The sequence below is a fragment of the Leuresthes tenuis genome, unplaced genomic scaffold (assembly GCF_036924035.1).
Source record: "Leuresthes tenuis unplaced genomic scaffold, fLeuTen1.0.hap1 SCAF_15, whole genome shotgun sequence".
NCBI classification, from domain to species: domain Eukaryota; kingdom Metazoa; phylum Chordata; class Actinopteri; order Atheriniformes; family Atherinopsidae; genus Leuresthes; species Leuresthes tenuis.
The window spans coordinates 19968640-19988704 of record NW_027325369.1 but is presented as its reverse complement, the minus strand read 5'-3'; the positions used below and the strand labels follow the sequence as shown (position 1 = coordinate 19988704).

At 41.1% G+C, this 20065-nt stretch overlaps 1 protein-coding gene across 1 annotated transcript in view; it reads right to left on the bottom strand.

The window, feature by feature from the left end:
- pacrg (PARK2 co-regulated) overlaps positions 1-20065 on the bottom strand; it is a 125361-nt gene that overhangs the window by 61494 nt on the left and 43802 nt on the right. The window lies entirely within an intron of this gene.

Below are 20065 nucleotides of genomic sequence, written 5' to 3'. Positions count from 1 at the left end.
ACACACAATGGCGCGGGGCAGCTGTTGGGGAGATCATGACACAGCGGCATGTGGCATCTTGTGGGCTGACACGTTAACACCTGTTTACACCATTTACAGGACAGAAAGAGAAGCGCACAAAGCACAATTGGGCAGTCGATGAAGACATTTGTCTGCCTTCGGGCCCCAGGAACACTTTGATGTTGTTCAGCTGAGAGTGAGGATGCTGTGTGACACATTATAGTGAAGTCTTTCAAGTGTGAGAAACCATCAGAGGAAAAGCCACTAAGGCACACTGGGCAAGCTGTCCTTGAACCACCTAGAGAGTGCATGTATGTGCTCTGAAAATTATGAGAAATTTCACATGGCTCATGTAGTATTTGTATATAAGATCCAGTTACTGTTTATTTATAACAGGCGTGTCAGCTGTTGCAATACATCCAAATGTGCTATTGTTGATCCAGAGGTTATAGGTCGAAGGGGCGGCTCTATTTCTCACTGTAATGAAAAGAAGCCGCCAGTAGTACTTGAGGACCAGTGGTGGGCTTGAAGCCATGAAGAGACTCTTGTTCACACATGGAGTCACATGTTCACATATATATATCTATATCTAGACTATTTACTAACATATAGAAGCTTGCTGCCGGGTCACGGTGCTCTGTGCTTAAATGTCACTGAAGCAGTGGCACTGCGTCCTTTCAAGTTCTTAGCGCTCGCTGGTCAGAGCTGAGACTTCAAAGCAGAGCTGCCCCCCCAACACAGCCCCCAACCAGCTCCCACCCAACCACCACCTCCTCCTCCTCGACACTCTTGCTGCCAATCCTCCCTGAAACACATCTAACCCCCCTCAGGTAAACACAGACATGGAAGAGGAGAGACTAAAGATGGAGAGAGAGAAGGAAAGAAGGGGAGATAGCAAGATGGCAACAGAGACAGAGAGCCTCACACTGTTAGCGCAGAGAGACAAGTCTGATTGCTTTGAGGCAATTTGCTGGCCAACCTTGACCTTTCTCCACGATTGGTCAAGATCATCATTGTGAGTCAGACCGACTGGAAAGGAGAACAAAAGCAAACATGAGCCCAGAGAGATGGAGCTGGGGGAAAATGAAGGGGTGGAGAGGGTGAGGATAGGCGAGAGGGCACTGCATTGCTTGCAAGCCAGTAGCAGTCAGATGCATACAGGGACACATCATGCCATCAGCTGCTTTTTGGGATCTGGCTTCAGAAACAAAAATACACTTTTCCTGAGCACTTTTAAACTAGAAATTGTGTTCAGTGTTACAATCATGCACAACTGAAGGTATTTTGCAATATATGAAGAGAATGTCGCTGGTTAGATGTGTCGACAGAACACATGACTTTGATTTGTCAGAAGAATTAAAAGACATTTAAGTTGCAAATACAGGAATTGACATCAGAAACTGTTGCTCTGAGTCTTTCTGAGCACAGCTTGTGTGTATTGCTATGCTTGTTGGAATTGTTGGAAAAAGCACACGTTTTTGTATATCCCCATAAATAAATGCAAATGAACAAATGTTGTACGCCCAGAATATCTTAATAAATATGCAGAGTTGGTACAACACAGGGTTTTCAAATGGCGAAGTAAAATTGACAAATACACAAACAGAATTATTGGCTGGTAGCTTCTATCACTCTCACTGCTGTGTGTTAAAGCTCTATTCAGTTTGGAGGAGTCCTTATTGGAATGACATATTTCAGCTATCTCAAAAAGTTTCAATTGTATTTAGGCGAGGGTTCACTGCAGTCCCATTTAAACACTCTTTCTTTCAAGATGTGTCCTTCAGGCCAGTTTAGTCCTGATAAAAGACCATCACACCTCACTTTGTTTTCTGACGTTCAGTAACACATTATGGCACAAAAATCTACCATGTTTAATTGAAGGTAGGATGCTCTTTTTCTTTTCAAATTGATTGTAAGAGCTCTACATCATTGGGTGTTCTATGTCCCATAAAGATGCTTTGGTTGCTCATCTGTGAGAATTTCTGCACGGCACACTTTCTACTTTGGTCCCTTTTTTCTACAATGTTGTCTTGCTTGGCCGTTGATCGCTGTTTGGTTCAGTGTGCAGTAGATGGTACAGGTTCACACTGCCACTGTAGATCGCTCTGAGTCAACCTGAAACATCCTAGAAACACCTACACAGCTTCACGTCAGTTTTGGGGACCGTGCTGTAGACAGTTTTACAGTCAGCCTGTTTCTATGAAGTAAAACCATCGATCATTGGTTAATTCAGTCTTCTTTGCTCTTTTAGTGCACGTACTTTATCATCTCTTACATTAATCTCGTGTCTCATATCGTGAAACTGAAATGTTTGGAACATAATTACTTGGTAGCATTAATGTGCTGTTGTTGTGAAAATGACTCTAAACTGTAATGCTCAATATTACATCAAAACAAGTGCTTGGGGACTGACAGAAGATCCCTGTTAGCACTGACAATCAGGGGACAATCAGCAAACTCTTCCAGACGCTCACACTCTCATACAGAACACACACGCATGCATTCCCAGAGAATCTTAATCAGCAGCTACGCTGAGCTGTAACTCTTGCATCCGTTATTGATTGTCCGCCCAGGTTTGTTTGTCTTTGGGTGCCTGTGGGAATCCCCCTGGAGTCCAGGGAGTCAATGAGACTGTAGCAGAGAAAGACTATCAGCCTAGTAGCAGCAATTAGCCCTGGGACTCAGGCCGACATGTCTCCTCTGGTCAGCGCTACAACCGCAGACACACAGCAACAGTAGCACACTAGGCTGGGAGCGAATGTGCTCATTAAACAACTGAATCAGAGGCCCAGACAGGCACAAGAGTCCAAGAGGAACAAAAACAGCATGTTGCCATGTTAAATACATAATACCTGGATTTTACTTTGTGTGGGCTGTGGGAATGTATGTGTAGGTGGATGAATATGTATCTGTTAAAATATAACATAAAGCTCCATATTTAACCACAAATAAAATATTGGGCTGGTTTGCCAGGCTGGTGTGAGTCATTCATGTTAAAAATGGTTGAGGTACACTGAGGCTATAAAGCAGGATGAGATGCCGTGTCAGAGTGACAGGGAGAATAAAAGAGAAGGGGGTGTTTACATGTATGCGTGTATGTGTTTTATATCTATATCTATATATATATAGATTTATATATTTCTTTTTTTCTTTTTTTTCTTTTAAAGTTTGCTCACAAGGTAAATGCTTTGGGCTACATCAAATGTGATTTGCAGCAACAAGCTGACCTTTCCAGTTATATGAAAAAATATACTTGACTGCTGGCTTGTAGGTCAACGTGGCTGGCAGAGGGACATCATAGGCCTGGCCGGGTTTGCTATGCTTTGGGATGTCAGTTGGTAAAGAAAAACTTGTACTACTCTTCCAAAAGAGAGGCTGCCTCTTCCCCTCAGTTTCCACATCCTGCTCTAACAACATGGGCGATTAAGTTGTGTGCAGAGGTCCGCTCTCGTTTACCACCCTGCAGTCACTGAGCCAATGAGAACCCAATCACTGCTCAGGTTGGCAAGTGTTGATAATTAAATGTTATCTGATTAATTCATCCAGTACCCTTAATCCCCAGTAAACTCACATCAGCAATTCATACAATGCAGGATGGTAGGGTAAAAACATGAAATCATGAACCAAAAAGTGCAAAAAAGTCTTGAGAAAAAGAACCAAAAAGACAGATTCTCTTTGATTTTGATCCATGGTAGTTTTGTCCCGTTTCATTGTGAAAGCGTCTCTCCTGTTGACCAAATGTGGTTCAGTCTCAGTCACAAACGTGTCACAATGAAGTTACAACTTCAGTTTCACTGGACCTTTAAGAGAAACAGATGGCAGGTATTGTTATTTCATTTGTTGTTGTCTCATTGAAAACCTGTCTCATAGATCAGGTTAGAAACAAGCTGCTTGGCAGCTGTTTGACAATGGCACCATTTTAATTGATAATGCCATAATGGTTTGACCTGTATTCCACTTTTTGTTAACTTAAGTGGAAGTTTCTGCATTTAGATGAGCTGGCATATAAGATGCTGTCAATTATTTAAAGCTCGGAGAGGAGAGTAGGATTACTATTGCTACCACTTACAATACGAGTCAATAATTATTCAGCTATTATGGCCAAACTAACATCCATTAGATCTGCCAACAATGTATTATAAATCACCAACAAAGAATGCATAAATGAAAAAAATGCAAACTCTGTGGCATCCATCTGAAAGGTATGTGCCCTGGAGAGTGAGATCTTATCTAAAAGGGCTATAAGTTATGGATCCAGTGTGATCAGAGTAAATCTGCCTTCATGGAGTCACTGAACTGTTGCTCTGAGATGAGATGAGATGAGAAGTCAATCTATTTTCAGTTCTTGTTTTGGCACAACACAATAAATTGGTCCAAATACATGTAGGATGTGGTGGCATTATTGTTTGTTACAGTTTAGGTCAAATTCCCAAAGTCAGCAGTAGTTATGAAATGTTACAGAACCAACCGACATTCACATGGTGTCACAGTCTGCCCACATCGGGCTGAAATCATGGCATAACAAGGTGATGCTTCAAGAAAAGAAATCAAGCAAAGACTTCTGTGTATATGAGTGTTGGCAATGACTACAATTTGCAAAATAATTTGAACTAGATAAGTAAATGCTCTGTGTTCTAAGCTAATGGACAGTTTATAAAATAGCTAATGTTGAAGGTAGTGATCATTTCCAATGTATAATGTTACACTTAACTTGAGACTTAAGCTAGAACACCATAGAACTTTACCTCCAGCAGCATTTCTGTTAGATCAAAAGGACAAAACAACAGGGTAGGTAAGTGATGTCACAACTCTCGCTGTCAAAATATTTTCTTAACCAGAAGCGCAATAATCTGATGAGAAGCACAAAAAAAATCCACAAAAAAAACACATAGAAGATGGAAGGAAGAACACGGGGGGCTTAGACTTCAGTGCTATATAAATTGTGTACAAATGGAGGAAATTCAAGGCCATTGTTGTGGTTCACTAAAAAAGAACTCTCCAAGATGAGAGATAATGTTTTTGTCTTATTTGTTAATTGGGTGCTCTGTTTCTGCTTTTAGGAGTTGCGCAAATCTGATGATGTTTTTGCTCATATCTATGCTAAAATATAAACAATTCTCAAAGGGTTCTAACACCACTGTACATGAGTATAACACTTTCAGATCCAACGTCGTACAAGACAAACTATTTTGCAAATGTAATTCAGACTGGTAATTCTAAATCAGACACTATCTCCAAGGATTGGGATGTGTTATCTATCATTCCAGTTTTAGTCTTGAGTGTCTATATTTCTAACACTGAGAGAGATTTCCTGCTCCACCCGAGAATAAATTAAAGTAAGTAAATTAGTAGCCTTAGCAGTACTCTTAGAAAGCCGATGTAGATGTACATGAAGGTAGATGATGCGCTCCATTTAATGAGTCAATAAGTAATGAGACAAATCATCGTTAACATGACATTGACTTCACGGATAGCAGTATCCCACTTATCAATCTTTCATATGTTAGCCTCACCATAAAAATCAATATTTTGGATAGCTAAACTGTTCGTGAGACGAGGCTCTAATTTCATTCTGCGCAGATGCAGACAACTCAGCCTGCACTCTGTTAACTTGTGATCTTTTCTCCCGTATTCAGTGTCTGACTTCTCTTGATTATGTTAAAACAGGCATCTTCCCATCAACTGAATAAACACAATGTGAGCTAAATAAGTCCTAGACTGTGTTATTCTTGAAAGGCTGTGACTTTTTCATCAAGTAAAATGGAAGAAAAAAAAAGTCTCTGATTTAAGGTGAAAATTGTTCATTTCGTAGATTCTGAACCTCTTAGATAGAGACACAAATTTACTCAGATTTTCTGTTCCAGAAACTGTTATAAGCACACTGCACACAAGACATACTAATTTATTCATACTAATCCAACCTTGTACCCAACTGTTCCACAGGTGCACAGCACACCTGTGGGCACAATGTTTCCCAAAATCTGTCACCATGCTGGGCGCACTCTCTGTGAATACAAAACGGAAAAATAGAGAGAAAAAAGTCAAATTGAGCTGAATATTTTGACTTTCTTGGAGGTCACATAAGAGGAAAAAGACGGAAATAGGCAAACGATAAGTGAGGGGAAGAGGAGTAAGCCACTCTTGCTATCTCCCCTGACAGCTGTCTCCATCTAACAAGCATGCCAGTATGCTCAATTCAAAGCACTAGTAGCAGAGAGCATGGTGTCAATTGAAATGATACCTAACACATGCAAGATGAAACAATTTTGCGGCTTCAAAGATAGTTCAAAACAGGACACAGAGAGTTTTGAATTTTATGTGAGCCTGCTCTCACACATGCATGAAAACATTCACAAACACATACACGCCGAGATGAAAAGAAGTTTATTTAGCTACACAACCATGCCAGCAGTCTCAAATGTTGTGCCGAGGGTTAAAAGCAGGAGCGTCTTATAAGCGTGACTAACATTGGATGGAATAATTGAAAGAGTGACCCTGTCGACAGTGTTTCTATTGAAACTGGGCTTGTTTTTGCTTTAATGTGGCTTTTAAAGATGATGAAAAATACAGATGGAAGTTGCAAATGGCACGTTATGGTGCTTTTTCTTTTGGCCAATCAAGTCTTTATCAAATGGCGGGAGACGAGTCAAAGAAACATTTCAGCTCACATAACAATTGTCAAGATGTCGCATGAATGTTTCAACAACAAGCTCCAAGTTCCAGCTTTGCTGGATGTTCCCTATTTTCCCAAACTGACAGCGTCAAAGTCATTACATCTCTTCTTGTTCACATGAGGAACAAAGAATAAATGTGCCTTTTCCACTCCCACTGTGAATCCATCGCAAATATGCTACTATAAACAAGAAAGAAAGTAAAACCAATTAATTTTCCGTGCATGTTCCAAGCTAGCCAGTGGAAAGTTGGTAAAATGTGACTTTCTTTGTTTACATTCTTCAAATAGCTCACACAGTTGTACTCAACAAACACTGTGGCCTCTGCAAGCCAGACTTCAGCACTCCCTGTATGGCTGCAGTGATTGGAATGAAAGTAAATAAAGAGTGATCATGGGCTCATGAAGGACGAGGGGGATAGAGGGATGCAATGTTTGAAAAGGCTGAAGTGGGTACGGAAGAGACTCTTTGGAAGCTGTTCCATTTTTAAAGGTGAGATAGCTAAATAAAGCTCAGATTAGGACTCTGCTCGCTATGAATGTGTGTTTGTGTCGGGGTGTGTGTGCTCCAGCACGGGACCCTCTGCCACTGTGATGGAAGTAGGGCAGAAAAGTGGAAAGAAGCAGGAGGAGGGAAACAGGAGTCAATGAACGTGAGAACAACAGGAGTTGGAGAAAAAGAGTTGCTTTCCTCAGTGTGCATGAATGGGCTTATGTGCACTTACTGTAACATATATACTCTAACAGGTGTAGGAAATATTAAATGACCAGCGATTGAGGTATAATTATTAAAGTAGGGTTCGTCAGCAAGCAGTGTGATCGCGCCTGCGTCTTTTCTAATCAGAAGCCATGGCGTCTGCTCTTAGCTTCCAGTGATTACAGCTCAGCAGCTGAGCTTGACAACATACAGACAGAGTGTAATCAACTCAGAGAGAGGGAGGTATAATCAGCATTTCCCCTCCAATCAGCCCCAAAATCACTGCCTCTAATCTGCAGCCAGCCATTGATGGGTTTGATTGATAGGATGGATTTGTTATCTGGCTGTGGGGGTCTGCAGGGAGCATAACAACAAGCAAGAGCAAGAGACACAGTCAGCTTATCAGCTATCGCTACATTTGTTACCGCTCCCCTTGTTGAGCAAGCGGAGCTTTTCCTCACAGGCTAAAACTGCAGCTTTCGTCTCATTTATCATACAGAAGAATTAAATGTGGACACTTCAAAGTACTTTCACACACAAGGGTCCCCGGGGGCATGTGTTTTCTCCCTGTTCAAAATGGAAAGGTCCTATCCATCACTGGCTGTTTGGGATGGAAACAGAAACCACTGTGAGTATTTCTGTATATGTGCATGAGTGTTGGAGTTTGCAACAGCCCGTGTAATATCACTGCTTTAATGACCTGCATATGTGTGAATGTGTCTGTGATTTGTACATGTCAGATGCACAGGGAGGATAAGTGGACAGAATAATGCTGTTTCAGCAAGGGAAAACCGTGACTGTGGCATCTACTGCCTGCAGTTTTGATAAATCTCGTTCCTCTGCCTTAAACTACGAAGAAAAATCCTAACAAACGTTCACACAAATATGCTCATTTTCAATGAACATGTGATGAACGAGCTGCATTGATTTTGTACATGAAGCTAAAACAATGGAGACCAAGACAAATGTCTGGCCTGTTAACATAACAAGGCAGCTTTAATGGGGATGCGTGCCATTCTTTGTGTGCACTTGAATAAATGAAGTCTACAAAATCAAGAAAACCAAGCCAAGATGAAATTCTAACTGGATTAGAAAATAATCAACAGACTGTTCATGTGTATGCAGCCATGTTTCTGTCTTTTTCATGTTACTGATCTGTCTTTTTTTAGGCAATGAATTGAGTACAGAGTGAATTACTATAATCCATTAAAACCTGATGCAGCATGTACATATCTGGAAGGCACCTTGGTGCTTGGGTTAAAACATTTTTGGCAACATGTTGGCTTGACACCATTTCCACCCACCAACTCTTCTTAAAATAGAAGCCTCACTTTTACCACAAACTTCAACAAATTGGGAGAGGAGCTACAGGAAAAGTGGTTGCAGATTCCTATGTAAATCATATCTAAAAGGAAAATATTGTCCTCAAAATATTGTGACTAAAAAGCAATCTAATTTATTGTAATAATAGTATTGGGCCATCTTAATGGACCTTGAGGTGATATTGTTTTGCCAACTGCTATTTGAAGGATCAATAAATTACTTTTGACAACTTGGCAAACTGCATCTGCTCACAGTTTCTTGAATATGAACTAAATGCGCCTTGGAGGTGACATTGCCTTTATAACAAAATATATCTCTTTCATCAGATGACGCCTGCCTGAATCAGAGATGCAAGTTCTGCTCAGGTACCTTGATCAACCAGGCAGACGACCAGAATTTCTGTGACAAACACCAGTGGGTGACAGCTCCATTACTATCTAAAAATAAATACCAAAGACATCATTTCAGGGTTTTAAATTCAACAAGCAAACTTCCCCCTTAGCTTGAGCATTAAGTGCACCGAGACCGTAATGTTCACCCTGAGCTGCAGAGCAGCAGAGAGCCTCAGCAGCAGCAGACGCCGTTGTCGGTGTGCATTTAGGACCATGCTGCAGCAGCGTCTGAAGACCCTGTCCAGCTCCTAATGGGATGTTCTTGTTGCTGCCAGCGGATAACTCTCATCCTGTGTTCTGGACTACAGATCAAAGAGTGCCTGGCCTCCACAGAGCTGCCAAAGCTGCATGCATGGAGACGGAATCAGAAAACAGAGTGGCAAGGGTAAGTAAAGGGTAAAACAAAAAAAGACGCAAAGCAAGCAAAATCTTAAAAAAAAAGGAAAGAATGAACGCAACAAAGATGGAATAGATGACTGAAAGCAGGGGAACGGAACCAGCTGAATGTTGTGTCACTCTGTTCACTCTCAAAGGCAGATAATAGGCTTTTCCTCCCTTTTTCCCTCCATTCGGGTAAAGAAAGGTGAAAGAAAACAGATGAAAATTATTTGTTGTATAACATTCCAAAGGGACTGCTGTGTTTTTTAAACCTAATCCAGGAGAGCTGGGAAATTGACAGTGAGCAATGTCAACTCTAGGGCTGAACAGGATGAGAACTGAGAACAAACGCTTGTTTAGCAGGATTCAAAGTAACAAAAGGTGAAGCAGAGAATTGAGAACTCTTTACATCTGAACTTGGCCTGGCTTGTACCATGAGAGCACGTGGTAACTCTTTCTGTAAAGGGTCAGTAATGATGTCGGGGAAAAGTTCTTTTGAACAGTGAGAGGCAGTCAGCTGCCTGGTCCGCAGATACAAAGATGCTTGGTGTGATGAATATCAAGAGCCATAAAAAACACAAGGTGCTAGGTGGCCAGAAAAATAGAATAAAGCTTTCTGGGCACAGAGAGCCTCACAAACAAAGGCCATCTGCCTTCAGGGAGACAGATGTTTCTCTCCAGCGCTGATGAAAGTATCTTGAGTACCAGGGTTCAAAACTTTCATTCGAAAACCTTTGACAAAAGGACTGAATCTAAGCTGACTAAGTTGAGTTGACTAATGTGCTCTACACACAGACCCTTACGAGTGGGATGAAAGGCTTTTTTAAATGTCAGAGAGTATGTAGAGATGCATGCTGCTGAGCACAGAAACATAGCTGCTTCCACTACTACTGCTACTGCTGGAAGATTCATGTTTTGGTATAGCAATGCTAGGATCTTGTGAGAATCAGAAGATTAAGTGAAAGCAAAGAAATGGAATGACGGCATTTCAGACTCAACATTAAAAACAGGCAGGAATGAAAGGTTGAGAGGCTACTAAAAGGCATTTAAAACTAACGCAAAACAATAAAACGATTAATAAACTGTAATCCAGTTTCTGTCATATCAACATTTAAGGAAAGGGGTTTATTAATACATCGTTTTTACCGGACTGCATTTTGTTCAACCCATTGTCTTGCAATTGATATGGAGGAACTCACAGACGTGTGTCCAGAAAGTCAATCCACAATTAAAATCACCACGGCTTCCTGAATTTTCAATCAATATTCAATAGATTTGATTTGTTATACACGCACAAACATGTTATCCCACATGATATGAAAACCTGCTTAAATTGTGCTGTCAGGAAGCAAAACAGAAGCCAGATTTGACAGTATCATGGACTGATTCTGTTGTGCAATTTATCCCCGTCCTTACAGACACAATTAACCTGATAACAGTGTCTAAACATGAGCAGTTCAAAGTGCAGCCTGCGAATTTAAGGCAAATCTTTTAAAGATTTCTGGGTCTATATATTCAGATCTGAATTAAAATCAAGTTAATCACTTCTAGGTTGTATAACGCCTTATCTCTGTTATCCATCCATAACATTTTGAGTTATGTTACATTCAAACAAACAAACCAAACCAACCAGACAACTAGTTAGACAACGAAATAAAGGCAGAGTAAAAATTTGAAATATGAATTGTCACATGGGTCTATTTTCTGCACGCTCTTCATTTCCAGGGGAGAGGCACGGCTGAGAAAAGCATGCAGCCGTGTATTACAGTGAACAGGACACGCATACACACATACTTACATCGACAAGCTCGCGCTTAACAAAGCAGTACTACAAGATATATTGTTTGTGAAATGTCTTGATAACCAGGTACTGGGAATGTGGAGAATTCTGTTTCATGGGAAGATGAGTCACAGAACGATGCGTCGTAGATGGGATGAATTCTATCCAAACGGGGCTGAACAACAAGGTTTTGGTGCCATCAACCATCAGGTTAGCTGGCAATACAGTTTAAGATTGAGATCGTTAACTCTGTTAAAGATTTGAACTAATCCTGAGCAAAACTGAAGTGGAACGTCAGCTGGAGATGTCTGAATGCAAAGTACTGCTACACTACTCAAAAAGAATTTTTAAAAAAACTACTAAAAATAATCCACACTTGCCTTCCTCTGTTTTTTGATTTATCACTTGTTCCCTTACTTATTCCAGAGGCAAGAGACAAGCCGCTTCTATCCTAACAGAAAGACAGGCATGCACTTACACTAATGAACACTAATGAAGTGAGTTGAGATTGATTATTTTTATTAGACGACAAAATGGATGCATAAATTCGACATTATAAAACCACCTACTTAAAGAATGTGGACATACATCAGGAAAAACAACTGCAGTGTGTGTTTGGTGGCACTACTATGGATGGAGTGCACATATGAAAAAATATGCAATTTCGAGGAATAAAGCCTTTTATCCCATTTAACATTGTTTGGCTGACTGTAATAAAGATAGTTGGAGCCCAAAGATGGTGTACAGGGAGTACACTTGTTCAGACTCAACCCCCAATCCCCCACCACTCCTCACGCACCCATGCATGCACACACACTCACAAATGCAGTTCTTGTTTTGAAAGAGGAGGAGGATGGAGAATGAGGGGAACAGAAACAGTGCAGTGAAGCAGATGTAATAACAAAAGGCAATACAAGCTCCGAGTCCCCAAGTCTCTCTGACCCACATGGAGGAAGTAAGTCAGAGCTTATCAGGGTGCCACAGAATGAGAAAATCTTCTAACAGAGGTGGCAAGTGCACCCTGCTCCTTTCAGATGTGACACGTAGGGAAGATGACGTGTGATGGTGGCTGGGAGGCGGTGGGAGTGGAGGGGATGGCAAAATGAAGAAACAATCCCTCCTTTTATTTCTACAGAGAATACAAAGTTGACGTCATGCATTGGTTTGCTCAGACACCATGTTGTATGTGCTCTGAGGCTGTCTTGTGTGCTCAGACCCTGAATTCCTACTTAAGGGGCGCGTTTTTACACTCAAACTCTAAAATCCCATCTCAGTCTGTTTGTGCTCTTCTTAACCGAATGTTTAATACATCTGCCCCCTGCAATCTACAAAAACACACTTCTAATGAGATTCAGGATTCAAACACATCTTTATGATCAATCTGGTGACCTACAGAGCCCACAACATTTAAATCAATAAACACAAGCACTGTTTAATGTATTCAGAAGTAATACAGTTAATTTACTTTAACAAATTTAATGATGTCGAATAAAGTCATTTTGTTGATACAATAATAAAACGGACAAACAACACGGGTCAGATTTTGTGGGGGGATAAGATTCTACCACGATAATGGCTTATTCATTGGCAGATCTTGCATTGAGCGGCACAATTCAATTACCACCGGAAAAGTCCATCTTCTGGCTCCTTTTTTTTCTCTTACTCTTCCCTTCTACATTAGATTTGTCCACTTTGAGTCAAACATGACAAAAACTAACCAGTCAATAAATGGCAGTAGGCAGAAGTAACAGGAGAGCATTCCTAACAAGGTGGTGCTCTCCTCCCAGCATGCAGCCTTACCTGTGATGTACATTTACATTATCTTTCAGCAGGCAGTCTTTGGTGTGGCTGGTTTACTCCAAGAGGAGTGACCTTTGTCAGGTTAACAATACAATACTAGCTTGTTCTGACTGTTCAATATAATGCAGACAAATCTGGAAAAAAAGAGAAACCGTTTAACTATCAATTTGTCCTGTGGACAAGAAAAGAGCTACAGTACTGTGCTGTAGTTCTGCTTTTGTTTGTTGCCTCTGCCTGTTGTTTTATTGTAAAAGTTGTGTGGATGCTTTGCAGTTTTGTAGGTTTTTTTACTTTCTGCCTGTTTTTGTTTTTTTTTTTGGGCTGGAGGAGTGGGTGGTTACCAAGGGAAAGATTTGACAGGAGATGTCAGATGAGAAAGTGAACAGTTATGAGATGAAGATGGGTATGCTTCTGACAGGGAAGTTGCACAAACAGTTGATGCAACCTGCTAGGCCTGAGTGATGCCTGCTGCTGCAGATACACCCACACATGACGCAGAAATGCATTTTCTTTCATAGATGACTGACAGGAAAGCCATAGCTATATATATAAAAGATGTAGTTTGCATTAACTCTGCTGATTCACCGGAGGTAATCACCAATGTGGCTCTGGAGAAATCAGAAGACAGAGGAAAGCGGGGAAAGTCTCTTAAACAGAAAGAATGAGGATGCATGGAAAGGCTTTGAATGAAATATGGCTTATATTATTTCTTTCTGCTTTCCAGACAGGGCCGTCTGTCATGGTCGGGAAGGGGGCAGAGAAAGTGGGCTAAGTGGCCAGGCCATTTCATGTGCCTTTCCAAGTGGCTGAATAGATATTAGGATTTTACAGGCTATTACACATGATAATTGCACAGCATATTGAATTTTAGGCAATTTTCTCACACCGTCCCCTTCTTTCTTGATCCGTCTTTTTTTTTTTTATAAATAAACATTTTACGGTATGCAAAATATCCATCATATGCATTGTTGCATATTTATGACAAACAATCATCATCTGTAGCGTTCGTGTAAATTCAATAACAGCAATCTGCAAATTGCACGGTTTGAAAATAGCTTTAGTGCTTTAGATATTCATCTAAGCCAATTAAAGGAGGGGCGGTTTGGAGATGGAGCATAATCTTTGCTTGAATGTTTGAGTGCATATTTAAGAGCAGTGTCAAGACGCTGTCCAGTCTAAAAGAGCTGCATGGCTTCCCTGCAGTTTATCAACCCTAGAGTTGCCAAATTAAGACTTAAGCAGCCTCTGCAATAGACTTAAATAACAGATTAATTTCATAATATAATTAATTGAATGAACTTATAATATGATTCCTTTTAACAAGGACCATGAAGCACCAACCAAACAGAGGAGGAAGCCCTGATACCAGCTGTGTTTCCATCCAGGGGTCATGCAAATTTAAAGCACATGTTTAAAATGTCACTGAATAAAACATGAGCATCGGTCATAATTCTAATACCTGCTTTGAAAAATACAAAACATGTTTCACAGCATGTAATCAGCTAAAGAAACTTCAGGGACACAAAACTCCAAAAACACGACCACAACTGTGCGTCGACATTATGTCAACGAGGAGTAAGGATGTTTATTCTGTAGAAGTGAAGCTAGTTCAAGTAATCATTGATTTTAAAAACTGTTTATACCCCACACCCTCATCCTTTATTCCTCCTTTTTTTCGATATCCTGCTGTACTACTTTCTTACACATTAAAACCTCTTGAAACACATCAGTTGCTGTCGAACAGATATCAATATTGAGTCCTCTTTAAGATCTATGACGACATTATCAACCTGGGAGCCTGTTGATATTTGGCCGGGGACACCAACACAAATTAATTTGGACACAACACATCCATACACATCCAGGCACACCACTCCCTTCTGTAATAAGCCTCTCCTTCATTTCCTTAGTTACCATAGTGATAAGTCTCACGGCGGTGACAACAACAGCATGAACATATGACTGAGGCCTATTGCAGATGGTGTGACTTCTATTAAAGTCTAGAAGACTATCCTGCTTGATGAAAAATTACATTGGAGGAGTACACTGGCCTGTGAGCTGTGACGGCCCCAGGCCTGGGTTCTGTGTGCAGTGCACTGGTGTGTTCATGTTTTGCAGGTCCGCAGCAGTCGTCACTAGGCTGACAGGGAGCACCTGGCCAGTGTTCCCAGTCAGGCCTATTTAACCCCGTCGTCCCAGACGTCAGGGGGTTCCTTGCCCCTCTCTGTGTTCATCATTCATGCACCACACATTGGTCATCACAGCCACACACTCACCCACACCACTGATACTGATTCCCACATCCCATAACCCTATTTATTATAATAAACTTGGGTTTGTTTGTAATTAAGTGTGGTATTTCGCCTGTTTTTGTTGCGGCTTACAAGCCGGTCGTAACAGAGCTGAGATGGGATCCCAAAGGGTCCTGACCAAGCATCCGAATGTGACGAGATGGGAATAGGAGTGGGTTGGAGAGAAGGGGAAGAAGAAGTGAGGAAAGACAGATTATGAAATGCTGATGGAGTAGCCTCAGCACGACCATTTATCAACATAATTAACCATAATCAGCACCATCCGCAGGGAGAGGTGGATGATTGAGGGAAAAAGAGACTAAGGAAAAATGCATTTAAAGTGGCAGGGCTGCTATGCATCAAAAAACTTTGGTGGAATGTTTCTCTTTATGAGTATCTTTTGTGTATTTTTACTGTATTTTATTTGATCATTTGTGCAAAGCACTTTGTAACAACGGTTTGGATTAGTGCTATCTCAATAAAATTTCTTGTTATTATTATTATCATTCAGCTGTGCTGAAAATCTGCATGTGCCTTGTGTAGCCGTGTTATCGCACCATAAAACTTCAACACAAAAATAAACCGTGTGCAGTGCATCTTCAGACTGAATCCCTGACAAACACATCGCAGGTTTGTCATGTCTTGTCTCCCCAAAGTCTCTGCTCTTGGATAATTTCAATATCATCAGGGTCGGTTGACATACTGACAGATTAAAATACCAAGTCAGCTCACGCCATGTCTCCAGCCAAGTTCCCATTACACATGCTGATCTGTTCATCTTCATTCATTATTAACAGCCACATGCAGCCGGGGCCATGTAGGCCACTTTATGGGAGTTTAAAATTTAAATACTTCAAAATTTCTGGGCAATTAGGACGATGACCTGACAGCCGTAAGGTGCCTCTCTGCATATAATTTCACAGAGACTTACAGATAACATTAGAGTGACAGCATTACGACGTTTGTCGGTGACTCAGGCTCTGCGTGTGTTCAGCTGTCAGTTATTACAATCACATTTAGCGCTATTTCAGTTTAATAACGCTACCAAGGAAAGTACAGGGGAAAGCTGACTTGTGGTTGTTCACATAGAAGTATCTGACATAGTCCAAGCACTCTGTAATGATATTTAATAGTGTGCAAGTCAAGTGATGGGGAAATGATTAATTGGAAATTAACTTCTATGATGTGTACAGAGCGGGAAACTAAATATTAACATTGCAACTACATTTTCAAATTTGATCACAATTTCGATCTCGTTTAGCCTGTTTAATTGTTTTCTGAAAAGGTCACGAAGTGTTCGCTCCTTTCCATGACCATTAAAATCATGGCTGTGAATGTATGGAGCAGCTTGAGTGCTTCGTGTTTCACAAGCAAGTCTGCCAGAAGCCATTCCCGTATGACCCTGACCTTTTCAGGCACTAACAGAATTACAGCACATTGACTGCCAATTAAATCAACAAAGACAAAAAGAAGAAGAAGCAAACACAGTGTAATTGCTATAAAAACCCTTAAGGTAAACACATGTTCCCACTGTAGGCAGTCTTTGTGAGATACAGGGTGATGAGGGGAGGGAGGAGTGTGACTATTTGTGTGTGTGTGTCCTCTGAGGTTCAGAGGGAGAGAAAAACAGGGGAGTAAGAAGTCAAACAGGCAGGCTTGGTAGTGAATATGTTGTTAATTTAGCCTCATTTTAATTAGCTCTTGTACCATAGAGCAGCAAAGCAGAGGGGGCTAATGGGGAGCCCTGAAGATCTGGGCAGACTGGCAGCCTAAAAGAGGCCACCAGATTGGCATGCCTAACTACTTCCTGTTTCAGACCTGCAGCTGGGCTCTCACACATCTTCACAGCTGCACTTAGAGCCCAGAGGTGTTGTTAAAAAAATAATAATGAAGCCCGGACAGCAACACACACACACACACACACACATGCTCACTCATCCTACTTCATCACCATTTAGTTTTTTTCTTTTTTGCATTTCAATTTTTTTTTTCTCTTGTGCCTTTTGTTTAATCAAATCAGTCTGTTTTTTCCCTCTCTACTTAATAATGCAAAGAGAAAAACTGACAGTTGCTGATGATAATGTTCCTTACTCTCACTCTCAAGGGACAGTCTCTGTTTACAGAGTTCACACTTCAGCTACGTTGAAAGCTGGGGAAGAGTCTGCTCTGAGTATATGAGGCCAGCTGATATTTAAAGAGTCTGACTATTTTATGAGTTTCAGTCTTATAACGAAAAAAAAAAAAAAAAAAAGGAGAGAATGGAGACAATCCCCTCTGAGCAGCAAACAGTGCGTGCCCTGACGGAATGAGCAAATATGAGCCTAACTGCCTTAGTTTTCTGAGGGGATTTATGACATGCCGTCTTATTATCTATAGGCCGGATTACTGCCACACGCTCCACTCCAGAATAAAGAGGTTCCATGCCACATAAAGCTCAAAGTGTTTTTAGGCTCTGACACAGCCCCTTGCAGTTTCCGCACTGATTTAAAGGACACTTTTCCACTATTTTGGTTGATGATAGGTTAGTCACCCTAAGCCTAATAGACCTATTCGACGCTTTTGTTGTTTGGCTTAGCAGTCGATGAATCAGGACAATCAAAAGGTCAGGAGGACATGTCCATCTTTCTCTAGTGGCGCCATCCTGATGATCTCTTCGTATGAAATGGATAGTAATTGGTTTATGAGTACCCTGGTAAGCTCTCCATCGAAGACAGATTCAGATTCAGAACCTGGGGACAGGTGGAATGGGGGTCCAAGAAGATCGAAGGTTTGAGATGAGGAAAGTAAAAGCTCACATTTACACAAGTCAGAGAGCGTTTGGGGAAAAATGCAGCAGTCACAAATTCTAATGGGAGCCAGCATGTTTATTTTCCGTTAATTAAAGAGGATGTGATAAAGGCTGTACAGATAGATAGGCTATGTATTCACTGAGGGTGCAGGAACAAGTAAAAAAAGAGATGTCATAGCACACAAGCACAAGCTTCTCTTCTCAAACAGTGATGACAAATATTGTGAGTCAACTCCTTTGACAATTCTTCAGTGCAGAAATTTTCTCTGCATCGCGGATGAGTAATTGCAAGGTGTGAGCCATATTTCCTGAAGCCGTAGGATAGGTAACTCACTTGTCTGCCAGTTGAGTTGTTTGATCTGCTAACTTTGATCATAGAGAAAGTAGAGCTGGGCAGTCTCATCTGACTGCACAGCATGAGTATGAAAAGGCCCTCTCTATGATTTTTTTTTCCATACCGCCATCTCACTCCTGTTTCCATTCTTATTTACTTATTTTAAATTTGTGATATTCAATGACTTTTGGGACATTTAGAGGAGCAGGTTGTACTGCTAGTCTAGGCAGACAGTACTCACTGGAAATTTGACAATTTTACCATATAACATAAGCTTGTGGTGAACTACTGCATAAAGACATGTAGATAGGCACTGAGTGAACAGCATTGTAAAAAGAAAATCAACCCCTGCCAACAAGCTTTTGGTATCATATCTGATCACCAGAGGAAGGAAAGGTTTTAAAGCAAAGCCCCTGGCCTAACAGCTCCCTACAGTCATTTCCATAATTCATATTTCAGCCAGCTTCCAGTATTGCTAGACACCAAAATAGAAATAATGGATTTCCTGGTCCTGCCTTTTCACTCATTACCTCCTATACCTGCAAACAATCCACCTACACACAGAAATGCACACAAATACACACACATGCTCTAGCCCAGACCAGCTATCAGAGGACTGTGCAAGCTCCAGGCTTCTAATTGGCCCCATTTCTCCTCCTCTTGTCTCTCTTTCTTTGAGCTCATGAACGGACCAACTAATGCATGATTCTTAAGAGTGGACATATTGTAGCCCGCTCTTATTCATGTACCACAAAGCTCTCCAAATAAAAATCTAAGAGAAACGATAAAGGCCATTGTTTTGAAAAGTATGTGAGAGAGAGACTGACAGAATGAGGGTGAGCTGGAGAGCAGAGGCAGACAGAGAGATTGCGCTGGCAGCAAACTGTGAACCATGAAGGACACCCATTGAAAGATCCGTCGCAGGCGTCTACTGGACACACAGAGAGGGCTATGAGTGTGAGGGGGCAAAAAAAAAAAGAACAAGAACAGAGGCTCCTCAAAGCTCATTGTGGAATGCATCACTTTGGAGCTGTAGTGCGTCCCACCCACTGTCTCAGCTAGCCAATCAATGAGTCTATTGTTATGATGTTTGCGACCAGAGGTTTATGAGTGGCCATGTACCGCAGTGTCTGGCTACTGTAGCTCTGACACTGTTTCTGCTGATTATAAAAGACTGCTGCCGCACACTCCCGTTCGGCCCCTCTCCTTTTTTATTCCTCCATCTACTGCAGAGCCAATTTACTAATGGATGCAGCAACCTTGTGATTTACTGTTGTCAAAGATACGCTTCAAGTAAAATAGACTAAATGATTTAAGTTCACTGGCAAAATTTACATTTGAAAGCCTGCCCACTCTGCAGAGTGCCTCATGTCAAATATGCAAAGTTGATTATGTGGAGCTTCTATTTAGTGCATCTAAATCACTGTTGTAGCCCTCTCAGTGATATTAAACTCTCTGTATGGATTGTCTGTAGTTCAGTCCTTAGATTCAGCTGCTGAGATGGAAATTAAAAGAGCAACCAGTATTGCAACAAAACCCAAAGTCTTCTCCGTCAAGCAACCACTAAATCTGCCTAAAGGTTAATGTTAGTGGAATTTCCCTCGTGAGAAAA